Source organism: Bidens hawaiensis, unplaced genomic scaffold (assembly GCF_021521415.1).
Source record: "Bidens hawaiensis isolate Kalapana, Puna unplaced genomic scaffold, B.hawaiensis_p1.1 tig00005873_1, whole genome shotgun sequence".
Taxonomy (NCBI): domain Eukaryota; kingdom Viridiplantae; phylum Streptophyta; class Magnoliopsida; order Asterales; family Asteraceae; genus Bidens; species Bidens hawaiensis.
Window position 1 is genome coordinate 746,475 of NW_027491386.1, and position 13,589 is coordinate 760,063.

Consider the following 13,589-nt stretch of genomic DNA (forward strand, 5'->3'; position numbering starts at 1 on the left):
ATATATGTACATATTATACATATATGTATAATTTAGTTAAGCCAGGATTTTTTTTAGAAACCGGGATGATAAATAAGATCTTTGTTTTTTTTTGTGTTTTCTTGTTTAATGATTTTTTTTATTTTTGGGTTTTCTTGTTTAATGATTTTTTTTATTTTTGGGTTTTTTTTGTCCAAAATGGTTCTCATAGTTCTCAATTCCCAAAAAGTTCTCACATGATCCTGATCTTATATATATATAGGGTTAGGTTAAAATAAAATTCCATTTGAGTTGTGAAAACTCTAGAAACCCATTCTCAACCATATGTTTTTAATTAAAGATTAAATCTTGTGGTCCACAATTATGGTTAATAAAAAATGTAAAATTTTATTTACATTTTTCTCTCTCCTAAAAACATATGTAAAAATTACTAAAAAAATGTAAAAAAAATAGCAAAACATTTTTTTATGTTTTCGATGTTTTGTATTAAATGTAACATATATTACATGTAACAAAAAAAACGATGTTACATAGGGTTTTCATGGGTTTTCTTAACTCAAGACGGTTTTCAAACTATACTTCTCATATATATATATATATATATATATATATATATATATATATAAGGGAGTGATATTTTGAGAACCATGTTGAATTTTAAGAACTTAAAAACTCCATTCTAGGCCACACATTTTATTAAATGGATTAGAATATGTGGCTGAGATTAAATCTGATTTAAAAATCAAAGTAAAAGAGAGAATAAAGATGTAAGTGGTTACACTAATTTTTACGTTCGTTACACATATGTAAAAAGTTGACTCGGTGCGTAAAAAATTCTGTAATTTTTTTTATGTGTATTTGTAACCTACATATATCACGCATGTGTAAAAAAAAATTCACAAAAAAAATTGTTACATTGAGTTCTTTCGGGTTCTTAAAACTCAAAGTGGTTCATATTTGAAATCTTCCATATATATATATATATATATATATAAGTGTTTTAACACTAAGAACCCTAAAAATATTTTTCATATTATGACGTAGTTAAAGTAAAGAATCCAGTAGCAATTCGTTCTTGACCATTTAAATTGCAATTATGCACAATTTGATGTTGATAGAACCAAAGACTTTTATTTGTTCCAAGGAACATACATCTTAATTACACACATACAAATTGATCAAGACATCCTACCAAAAAAATCATGACCGTTGAATTTTTGATCAAATTGGTGATTATCAAAGCAAACATAAAAATCTCCATGATCACCAAGCAAGCTTGAGCTTCCAACTTCATCACAAGATCTAGAAAAGGATGGTAAAGATGGATAATTCATTGTCTTAGATGACACCATCAACTCTTTAGCCTTTTCTAACTCACTTTTGAGCCTCTCAACCTCTCTTTCGAGTCGGTTTTTATCACTTGACACACGTTCAAGCCGATGTTGAAGAGCCTTGTATTCCGTCTCTAGGCTCTGGTTCCTCCAACGGGCTCGTTTGTTTTGGTACCATATTGCAATCTGTCTAGCCGGGACACCGAGTTCTTGAGCCAAGTGACTCTTTCGCGATGAATCTAGCTTGTTGTTGAAGTTGAAACTTGTTTCTAGGAGCTTTACTTGTTCATTTGTAAGCCTCTTCTTGGTGCGTTTTTGTGGGTGTTTTTTCGGTTGTGAAATATTCATTTTCTTGTTGGTGTAATTTAAGTGATAATATGGCCATTCGCTTAAATAGAAATATATGATCATTGAAGATCAGAAAGTCACGATGCTACGTCGTTTTCATGCATGCAAATGGTCACATGGGTGTGCGGCCCATCTACATAGTGATGGTTGGGTTGGGTTCCATTTAGTCCTCTCACTATACCACAATGTCATTCTGGTCCTTCTTATTGTCAATACTAGCTATTCACACCCTCTTTTCTTCTTAACAACATACATAGCACCTAAAGTTTATATCTTTTAGAAAAACAAAAGTTTATATCCGGACAAAAGCAATGAAAGGAGAATGATGAACCACTTTATTGGGTCATTTGTAGCTACTTCGTTCTTCACCTTGCATTGCAATCTTTTCGCTCAAATGCCTCCACGCCGCTATGATATAATAGTTTGTTAAGAATCGCAATTCTTGATGATTTGATTATTCACAACAACCCTTTAAATAAGGATTTACAAGGAAATAAAATCATATTACAATCTCCAGAAGAGATAAACACTATACAAAATATATTTCATAATCAGGGGCGGACCTACATAGTAGCCGTCGGGGTCCCGGGACACCAATGTTTTTTAAAATTTATTTAGAAGCGATATAGAAAATTTTTGAAGGACCCCATATAAATTAACATTTGGACCCCATATCAATATTACCATTCTAGTCTGGTGGAAACCCCCTTCCAATACCACACGAATGACCCGAGTTCGAGCCTTGCTCTTTCCCGTTTTTTTATGTATTTCGTTTTTTAAAAAATTACTTTATATTAATTTTAGTTTTGACTTTTGGCCCATGGGTTTTAAGTTTTAACATATCCCAACCCAAGTACCTAACCCAGTAACCCAACTCATCAGACATTCAGACTAACACCCTCCTGGCCTCCACACACATCTCAATTCTATTTCTCAACCCCACTGGCCACTGCTTATCCAGTTATCCCTAACTCACGCCTCTCCTCTCAGTTTTTCCGGCCAGCCTCCGCCCATCTCCGTCCATATCCGCCAGCCTCCGCCTCACTCCAGCCACTGTTCACCCCTCTTTGGTCTTATAAGTCTTTGTTTCCTCTGATTTTGTCTCAAACTAAAGGTAATTTTAGGGCTAATTAGTTGATTGATTTTATATATAATTATACATTTATACTCATGTTGGTTATTGTATGTTGTATATTGTTGTTAGATTGTGACTTAGTTTTCTTAAAAACTTGAACTTTAGGGTTAATTATGCAAGAATCATTGAAAAGAAAGTTTGAGCCCTCGTCTTCTTCAAGTAATACATCTAAGAAAATTGATTTGGAAGACCTTCCATCAGATTACGTTCATGTTTTTCGGGTATGAATTAAAAGTGTATGTTTCATCTAGTTTCTAATTTAGATTCTTTCTACTTACTCGTTTCCAATTACACCATAGTTCCGTGTTTTATTATGTTCCTCGCCTCGACCCGACCCGACCCGAATAACGACCGACCCGAAAAATTTTGTAAACCGAAAAATTGGGACCCCATCGACAAAAAATCCTGGGTCCGCCACTGTTCATAATCAATTTGTAACTAACTTGTGACTAAATATATCGGCTAATGGCTGTGGTGTTTTTTAGACGGAGACTTTTTGGGGCAAGGGTTAGATCAAAGGACCAATCATATCTTTCCTTTTTTGTTTTGTCTGATCATTATCGGAGGTTTCAACCACTATACATAAAATTGGGGAAAAAAATGTTTGTCTATGTGGCAAGGTATCTTCCACTTCCACTATGGATACCCTAAAAAGGCAAGATGATGTGTTTTTAATGAACTGCCAAAATGAATAAAAATATATTACTACTTTAACGGTGTTTCTCTGTTTGGTTATTATGGTGTAGGAGGGTATAGATGGGACATAAGATTAAGATTGGGGTGAAAATGGAAATATTGCCTTTGAAAGATTAGGTGACGGGTCTTTGTTCACGGTGGCATACTCAATTGTGACATCTATTTAACCTGAAGATAGGACCCGCAGTTACAAGTCCAAAACTTTGACTACTTTTATTTTTCTTTATTTTATTTTGAATAAATTATATTATTTTTAGACATGACTTGTTGGCAAAATTAATTGCCATCTGCCGATTTAATTTGATCTTGATGGCATTGCTATCAACGGGAGAGTTTTATTAATTATTAATTGTAAGTAGATGTACAAATATTAGTATTAAAGCAACGTCCTATCGTAACATGTAAATTTCTATTTTCTTTTTAATATTTACAAGTGATTGCTTTTAATTGTTTATTACATTAAAAGATTGATTTGGTTATTTGATAAATATAACTAGAAATTGCGTTATTACTGTTAGGAAATCTTGATATAAAACACTTGTAAAATGAATCAAAAGTATAAAAATAATCAATACTCAGTGCATACAATGGTATTCACTTGATCTATATGGGCATATTTCATTCGAAGTCTAACTAGAGAGACTCGTATTAGTTTTACATATTTATACAAAATTTACAATTACATAGCGTTATTTATGTAATGGTGATATTACAGTTAATGACTTGCTCCCAGGATTGCAACCGTTCTGCCTCCAAGTCCATACCAAGACAACCTCTTAATGCAACTTTTGTTCGTCTTTACATTGAATAAAGATCACACTACAAACTGAACTCTTGTCTTGGTAGTAATCAAGACCTTGAGGTGTCTATCATACTCGAAAACTTAACAGTGACCTAGTTGAAGACCGGTCATCAAATTAACTGCCTAACTGGCATCTAACACATGTAACTCAAATAAACCTAAAACTGAATATAGCTCTCGTGTTTCCTTATCAGTTAATTAAAATGCTACTTAAAGCCACATAAACGCCTCAATTACTCTATTAGTAAACAAGTTTTAATGATTCTTGATGGCAACATACCACCACTATTCAATTTAGTGACAAATAGATCTATCATCTTTATTTGTTCGACTATGAAACAATAGTTTCATTAATTATAAGATGAACGAGACTTTGGTTGCCCAAACAGAGAACATTTATATAGTGTTTTTTTTGCCCAACTCTTATAAGAAGTTCTTCAACAATACGACATCTTTGTTTCCTTTTGCAATCTTCATATATTTTGCTTTAATGGTTGAAAAAGCAATACTCTTCTACAGAGTTTAAATATCAAACCAACGATTGTCCGCTCAATTTTTAGGGTCTTTAATTACTAAAATGAGGACAACACTTGAAATGTTGATGAGGATTTTAATTGGTCCACGATATTTGAAGAACAAAAACCTATCTATGAGTGAAAGAATTTTAGTAAGTTTATATGGTATGTTATTCTGAAGGGTAGGAACTCGAGCTAAATAAGAAAACATGGTTTCCAACCTATAATATGTTTTGTTCTTTGAGTTAGAGTTTTAAGATAAATAGATGTTAAAGAATAATTGTAAGTGCGCCAAAGAATTATAATAAAAAAGAGAAAGAGCCGATCTTACTTGAGATCACATTGTGTGTTCATGTGTTTGGGTCTGATTTCCAACAATTGATATCAGAGCTTGACAAAAGAGAATCAGTTTTGAGGGTCATTTTTCGGAGAGAGGGAGCCAGCCCTTTGGCACAGAAAACAAGCAAGAAATAGAAGGAAGTAAGTGAATGAGCAGTAAGAGAATGAAAGTAAGAATGTAAACGAGAACACACATTTCTCAAAGAAGGTAAATCTAGAACATGTTTTTTGAAATAAGAAAGAAGGTAATTAAAAAAAATCTGGAAAGAAGATAGAAGTTAATTAATAACGTTCATTGAAAAGAAGGTTGCAAAGAAGTTATCTTGAAAGTAAGTAAGAAGGTAAACAAAAACAAGTCCCTTGGAAAGAAGGTTGTCAAGTTTGTTTCCAGAAAGAAGGTAGTAAGTAATCAAGAACTCGATTCTTTAAAGAAGGTAGAAAGGCAGTAAAAAGTCCATTATTCAAGAATGAAATTGGTAGTCAAGAGCCAGATCTTGAATAAGAAAGGTAATCAAGAGGCAGATCTTGAAGATAGAAGGTAGAAAGTAACCTGGCCCTCTGGTCAAAAGAAAGAGTAAGAAACCCAATTCGGGTTATAACAAGAGCAAGAGATTAAGAAAGAAACTCGTTTTCTAATTTGAGCAAGAAAGAAAGAAATAAATAGAGCAGGCAAGAAAGAAAGAAAGAAAGAAAGAAAGAAAGAAAGAAAGAAAAAGTAAAAGAGAATGAAGAAAAAAGAACAAGCAAGAAACAAGAATAATCAAAACACGTATGGTGCGATAGGGGAAAAGAGTAAAAGCATATGTTGATTTTAGGATTAAGGAAGATTATTCGAACTTAATCTTGAAATAGGTTGTTAAGAAAGTTGAAGGGGCTAAGTAAACTTATTTTAGTAACTTTATATGATATTTTATTTTGAATGGTGATAATTTGAGTTAAATAAGAAAACATAGTTTTCAATATAGAATATGTTTTTTTTCTTTAAGTTAGAGTTTTAGTATAAATAGATAGTTATAGATTAATAATTGTAAGTGTGTCAAGAATTATAATAAAACAGAGAAACAATCAATCATTATTGAGATCAAATTAACAACATTTTTTTGTTCGCATGTGGGGTGACCTAACACTAAAAAGAAATGGTTACTCACTCCAAAGACTCAACGTGTCAAAAATGAGAGAACTATAAGAATTGGATGTCGTTAGGTTGGGCGGTATAAACCAGTGGGTAACCCCCACTGGATTGACATGGTCGGTCCATCATTCGCATGAGACCTCGGAACATTCCCCCGTCATATCACGCATGACAGAAGGCAAATGAGCACCGTCACGCAGCTCATTTCGTTTGGTGTGTGGGTCCAGGCCGTTCAACGGCTACTATTCTTTTAAGAAATTCAATTTATTATATATATATATATATATATATATATATCCAAATCAAAACAACATATTAAATTAACCAAAATACTCTCCATGTCTCTTCTCTTCTACAAACTCTCTTCTACAATTTTTTTTCTACAACTGATGGTCGGTTAATTTGTATATATGTTAGTTCGTTAATTGCTTAGTTTTAGTCGTTAATTGCATGAACTTCGATATTTTATAAGTGTTTGTTGTATTCAAGTCACAGGTGATTAAAGCAGCTGTTTTGGACATGTACGAGCACGGAATGAAGACCTGGGATGACCAGCACGCAAAACAAGGCAGAAAAGGAAGTCTGCTGGTGAGGAGACTCGTTGCAATACGCGATGGAGTGGAATGAAGGCCATCGCGTACCGCGATGGTATTAAATATTAAAAAGAGGGTTGGCTGTGGTCCATTGCGATACGTGATGGACATGTGAAGGCCCCATAGTGTACCGCGATGGGTGGCAAAATCTGGAAAGTTAGGGTTTTGTTTAAAACATCAGTTTTTACGACCCTATTCGCATCCAACACTTTCCATAGCAGTTTCCGAGGCAAAAGAGACCATTTCCACCATTTCGATTCATCCCGAGATCATATGCATCGCTTATATTATCGGAATTGAACTTGTGATGTTGAGGCGAAGATAATCTTCTCGAATCATACCCGGGATGCAGAGTATTGCATTTTTTCAGTTTTCTCATGTGTTTTAGAACAAATGATTTGTAATTATCTTTGATTAATCTATGAGTATTGATGTTTGGTATCATTATGCATTAAGTCGGTTTAGATTTATTTCGATCAGAATGATTAGTTTGCCAGCTACTATGATAATTGCTTATATGATTGTTTTGACTAATTTGAATATGATGAAGCATACAATTAACTTTAGTTGAGTCACACTAGCAGAAACTGTTTTATAATCAGTGCCACGTGTTAGCGATTTTTGATGCCTAACGTTTATTGAGTTAATCAATTTTTGTTGATCATTAATAATTTGTTTGTTAAGTTAACATGAGATTACTGTTTAATCACTTGCTTGAAACTCAGGTGTGATTTTTCTTTGTTAATTGTTTGATTGCTTTAGTAATATTAAATCCAAATTGGTTGCTAGTGTGACCAGCGCTTTTGACATTCATTTCATAATTCTCGAAACTTGTTGCATATTACACTGGCCACAACTCCTCATGGTTCGACACCCTACTTACCCTAGCTTGCTTAGGTGATTTGGAACTTGATTTTATTGTTTTTTACTATATAGCGACAATTTAGTATCAAAATGGTGTCGCTACCGGGGAGTTAGTGTGCTTAGTGTTTTAGTGTAATTTGATTTCTTTGTATAATGTAGTTTAGTTCTTAGATTTTAGTTTAATTTTATTTTTATTTTTCTATTTTACACGGGGTGTGTTATTTGTTCAGGTAACAGGTTTATGCACACCCACCACTCCAGAAGACAATCTCCATTCCTTTTCAAACAAGAAATCGAGAGAAAAGCTCGGCAGAACCAAGCTCAACACCGAGAGTGAGAAATGGAAGCCCGGAATCAAAACCAAATCCATAATGAAAACCTTAACCAGCTACCCAAAGACAACATGTTCCACCCAAATTACAATAACAACCAGAATCAGCCCGATAGCAACTTGAATCCAATAGTAAACTCCAACCAAGAACCAAATCCGAATAACTTAGCTCACCAATCCCAAAATCGAAACCTTAACCAACCTAGACCATCAGCCCCACATGACACTCCATGCCATAGGACTCCAATTTATCCAGATGAAGATTATGTAAGTGTTCAATACCGAAGATGAAGATGGTGAAGGGGAATGGAATGATTCAGATCAGGGGAAAGACGGTAGTAATGGGCCTGATTGGAGGAATAGATAGAATGATGTGTCCGAGCCAGTTAATGAGAATTTTAATGATGGTTGGGATAAAGAGGATGAAGAACTGGTAAATCAGAGGGGTAGGGGTGTGCGAATGAAAACAAGGGCGAATGTGGTATTGAGAGGAACAGAGTTAACGGAGCTGACAGAGTTAATAGAGGTCAGGGTATTCAGGTTATCAGAGGAAGTTTGGTAAACAGAGAGGGGCGACGGAGAAATATTGTAGCCCCGGTTCAGGGTGTTAACAGTTGGTTCAGACCAACTATTTCAGACGAAGCATCCCCGATAGTCCCACAAGTGCGTATGTCGGGACAACGGGCATTCAGTTCATTCCCGTCTTACATTAACATTGTGCCATATTTTCACGGGATGGCTTCAAAGGATCCAAATTCCCATTTGTCTGATTTTTCGGCTATTTGTGGGTCGATTGATGATGGCACGTTTGACCAAGACGTGGTTCGGTTGAGACTCTTTGAGTTTTCATTGAAGGATAAGGCACACACTGGTTTAACTCGTTACCGATATACAATATTAGAAACTATGCTGAAATGCAACAACTGTTCTTAAACGAATACTATTCCTAGGCGATGACAGACGAGGCCAGAATTGAGATTCGCCACTTTTCAAACTTACTGGGTGAGTTATTCCAAAAGGCGTTCGCCCGATTTAAAGAAATGATCAGAAAATGTCAAAAACCTATGGGATTTAGTGAAAAGTTTTGTTGATAGGTTGACCTATGAGGATAGGAAACATCCAAAGGTCTCGTGTAATGGTCAGTTATTAAATCAGCCCGAAGAGGATGATTGGGATTTCCTCGAGTTTATGTGTGAAGATTCTAAGTCCGAAGTATCAGCCAAAAGAAGAAGGAAAAACGCGATTACTAAATCAATGAAATCAGTGTCGAGTGAGTCTAAATGGGTAGCTGAGTTGGAAAGAGATTTGGCTCGGTATAAGAAAGGTAAGAAAAAGGAGTATAAGAACGTGCTATTTCTGACAGCATGTGGGTAAGCCCGACTCAGACTGTACCGGAAAAGGCGGGCATCCAAGTCGTCAAGGACGACTCAAGTAATGAGGTAGCCACGCGACAGTAACTGGGTGGCGTATTTGTATGGATTATTAGAAGCTAAACGCAGCTACATCGAAGATCACTTTCCGCTTCTGTTTATTGATCTTATTGTAGATAAGCTATCAGGTCAGAACTTTTAATGTTTATTAGACATTTATTCAGGTTATAACCAGATAGCTATTCATCCTGAAGATTAAGAAAAGACCACCTTTACTTGCCCGTGTGGCACATTCGTATTTAGGAAAATGCCATTCGGGTTATGTAATGCCCCTGCCACCTTTCAGAGGTGTATGATGAGTATCTTTTCAAATCTGGTGGGGGGAGTCTTTGGAAATATTCATGGATGATTTCTCTATTTTCGGCACATCTTTTGAGTTATGTTTAAACCAGCTTGAAAGAGTTTTGCAAAGATATGTTGAAACGAATTTGGTTCTTAGTTGGGAGAAGATCCATTTCATGGTCCAAGGAGGAATTGTTTTGGGACATGTTGTGTCGAGTCGTGAGATGGAGGTAGACCGTGCTAAAGTGCAAGTTGTATCAACTCTACCTCATCCCACGAATGTCAAAGGTATTAGATCATTTTTTGGGCATGCCAGTTTTTATAGACAATTTATTAAGGGTTTTAGTGATATTACCAAACCCTTATATGATTTATTATTAAATATGCCCCATTTGACTTTATTGATGAATGTGCTAAGGCCTTTGACTTGTTGAAATAAAGTTAGTTGAAGCCCCAATCTTGCAATCACCTAATTGGAATTTACCTTTTGAAATTTTTTGTGATGCGAGTGATTACGTGGTTGGGGCTGTTTTAGGTCAACGGGGTGAAAAGAAACCCATGGCCATATACAATGCAAGTATAACCCTCATAGATGTTTAATCGAATTATACCACAACCAAGAAGGAGTTACTAGTGGTAGTATATGCTCTAGATAAAATTGGTCTTATATATGGGGTAGTAAAGTTATTTTATATTTTGACCACTCTGCTGTCAGGTACCTCATGGATAAGAATGATGCAAAACCAAGGCTGATCAGATGGGTTTTGCTCTTGTAGGAGTTCGATCTAGAGATTCGGGACAAGAAAGGGAGTGAGAATGTTGTTGCAGATCACTTGTCCCAAATCATGGTTGAAGATGGAGATGAAGACGGGCCTATTAATGAGTCCTTTCTAGACGAACAGATCATGGCGGTGTCCCAAAATCCTTGGTTTGCTCATGTGACAATCGTCAATTTCAGGTTAACCTCGTTAACTCAACTCCGTCAATTCAAACTTTAAGATCGTTGAATCTTTAACGCACACTTCATTACATTTAAACTAGGGTTTAAATGACGCTTAACACTTACTACATGTGTAGTCTTTCGGGATTTGCACCGAAACGCAAACGAGTTAACGCAAACGATTGACAAATAAACGACAAACGTCAAGACACTAATTATATGATTAATATGTGTTAGGATTATGTGCTATGTGATAATGGTATGGTCATGTTATCTTATTGTTCAAGTATGATGGAATATTCTAGAGAAAAACAACAATTGGAAGTTTAGGGACTAGAATGTAACTTGTTTGCTTATAAATATAACTTAAACTCTAAACCCTAACTATTATTATTATTATTAACCCTACGATCGGCTCTCCCCTTGCTCCCCTATCCACGGCTGCCGTCCACATAGATCACACACACACACATCAATTCAAGTCCTTGATCCAAGAACTAGGTGCTAGGAAGGTATACTTGATCACCTCTTACCTCCTTGTTGTGTAATTTTTATGTTTAATGGGTTATGTGAAAACCCTAAGTCAGCCGATTCTTGCATGTATATGATTGTGATGATTCTTGTTAATTGGATGATAGATTGATAACTAGTTTGATAGTATTGCATGTTAATTGTTGTGTCCTTGATTGAGAGTGTAAATAAAACCCTAAGCTTGCATGTATGTGGGATTGATATGCATGGATAGTAGTTATAGGGTCTAGGGGGTTATATGGATGCATGATAGTTCATAGGTTGTGATTATGTTGAGTTTTGATGTGAACAGATTCTGGACAGAATGTATATACGATGTTTAACTGACTGTAACGAAGTGTAAACGTGGAAATTGATTGAGATTGTGGGTACTGCAGTAAACTAGGTTGAGTCTAGTTTCTATGAAGTATAAATTCGTAATTTTTGGATAAGTGGAAGTATACTTTTATGATTTTACAAAAACGTGATGCAAAGCTGAGCTGTTAGACCTGCTGTTAGGTTATGTTGTAAATGTTATATCTCATGAACCACGAGACCAATTGGGTTGGTTCCACTTCTGGAAGTTGACTCACTGAGTTAGGAACCAAACCCAAGTGGTCTTGCATTTATTGGATTTTTCGTTTAACGGGAATTGCAAATAACATTCTGATGTGCATGAATCTGGCTGATAAAAGTTAGCTGTAATGTTTTGATCATTGTGAACAATCTATATGGAATAAAAATAAGATAAAATATGTTCTGGAAACCTAAGACATGTATGTTTCTGTGGTAATTTTTGGTGAATAAATTGGGACGTTATAATCGGTGAACTAGTACAATCTTTCGAGTAGAAATTCTGTCATAACGAAACTAGCTGCTGAGTTGTATAGGAATGCATGAAATATGATAGTTTCTATATAATTGTTGTAATTTTGACCAAAATACCCTTGCGGGGAAATAGTTGCTAGTTGATTGCCATGAATTGACCAAATTACCCTTGCGGGAAATATTGGTTAGTTAGTCTTTGTTTGTTGACCAAATTGCCCTTACGGGAATTATTGCTAGTAAGTAGGTTATTAACACATGACACGGAAGTAATTGCTCACTCATATGTCGTATCACGATTGTACTTGTAGAGTCATACACAATACACAAACGAAACACGAAACATGTTACGTGCATAGGTATTATGTGCCGAGTCTAGAGACTCGTTAAACGTTCCGATACTTAGAAAATCTCCTTGTTGTTTTAGAACGCTAGAGAGTTTTCTACGACGCGCATCACTCGGTGATCTAGATCGGATATTCTTCGCAAACAGTGAGTTCACTTACCCCACTCTTAAACTGCTTTCAAATGTTTTTCCACTTGGGGGAGATAACATACTCCGATAAACATATTTTCTGAGATAAACGCATATGAAAGATTTTGTTATAAATTATATATCACTTGTAAAGGCTAAGCGGCATTTGTAACAACTTGAAGTCCCACACATCGGACCGGTTAATATTTGGAATAGCGAGTCACTTTTGGGTAGTACTACTGGGTTTGACAAACCCCACCCGACGTTATAGCTCAACTGGAGGTTGAGTGGGTGTAAATTTGGGCTAACACATACCATGGTCTGGATGACCTGGTGACGGGCACTTGATAAACAGTCAGCTTCGGTCGCGAACCACTTAGCAATACTTGTTGTATAGATTAGCTACCTATCGATATATAATTTAACATAACACTATCTGGTAATGCAACACTTAAACGTTGTAACATGGTTACACGCTCAAACGTCGTAACGAGGTTACGCAATACTTAAACGTTGTAACATGGTTACACACTCAAACGCCGTAACGAGGTTACGCAACATTTAAACGTCGTAACGAGGTTACGCAAAACGCTAAACAATTTATCTTATCTTACTTGTGAACTCACCAACCTTGTGTTGACACTTTTAGTATGTTATTCTCAGGTAGCCGAGGCGGGCGCGCGGTTTAGGAGCATGCATTATTGAAAACACTTTTATTCTGCAAATTTAAACTTAAACAGTTACTTTTGGTTTTTAAGTCGTCCTGCGTGACGCAACTTTTGAATTAAGGTTTTACGCTTCCGCATTTACTTTCATTTAAACGTTTTTCTTTGGTTTGGTTATAACTAATGATTCCGATCCTGCCAGTTCACACCCTCTGACGGTAAAACTCCGTTAGTGGATTTTGAGGGTGTGACAGATTGGTATCAGAGCCATTGGTTATAGCGAACTAGAAGCCGCATGCATACTAGACTATAACCGCGACGACCCATTAGTTATAATAATACGCACTGCATAGGTTTGTGTAGTCTTGAAATCTTATCTCTTTACCTCTTTCGCTCA

At 35.7% G+C, this 13,589-nt stretch overlaps 1 pseudogene; it reads right to left on the minus strand.

Annotated features, from left to right (window-relative positions):
- Positions 1-1,115: 1,115 nt before the first annotated feature.
- On the minus strand, positions 1,116-2,080 carry LOC143630973 (homeobox-leucine zipper protein ATHB-52 pseudogene; annotated as a pseudogene).
- Positions 2,081-13,589: the final 11,509 nt, after the last annotated feature.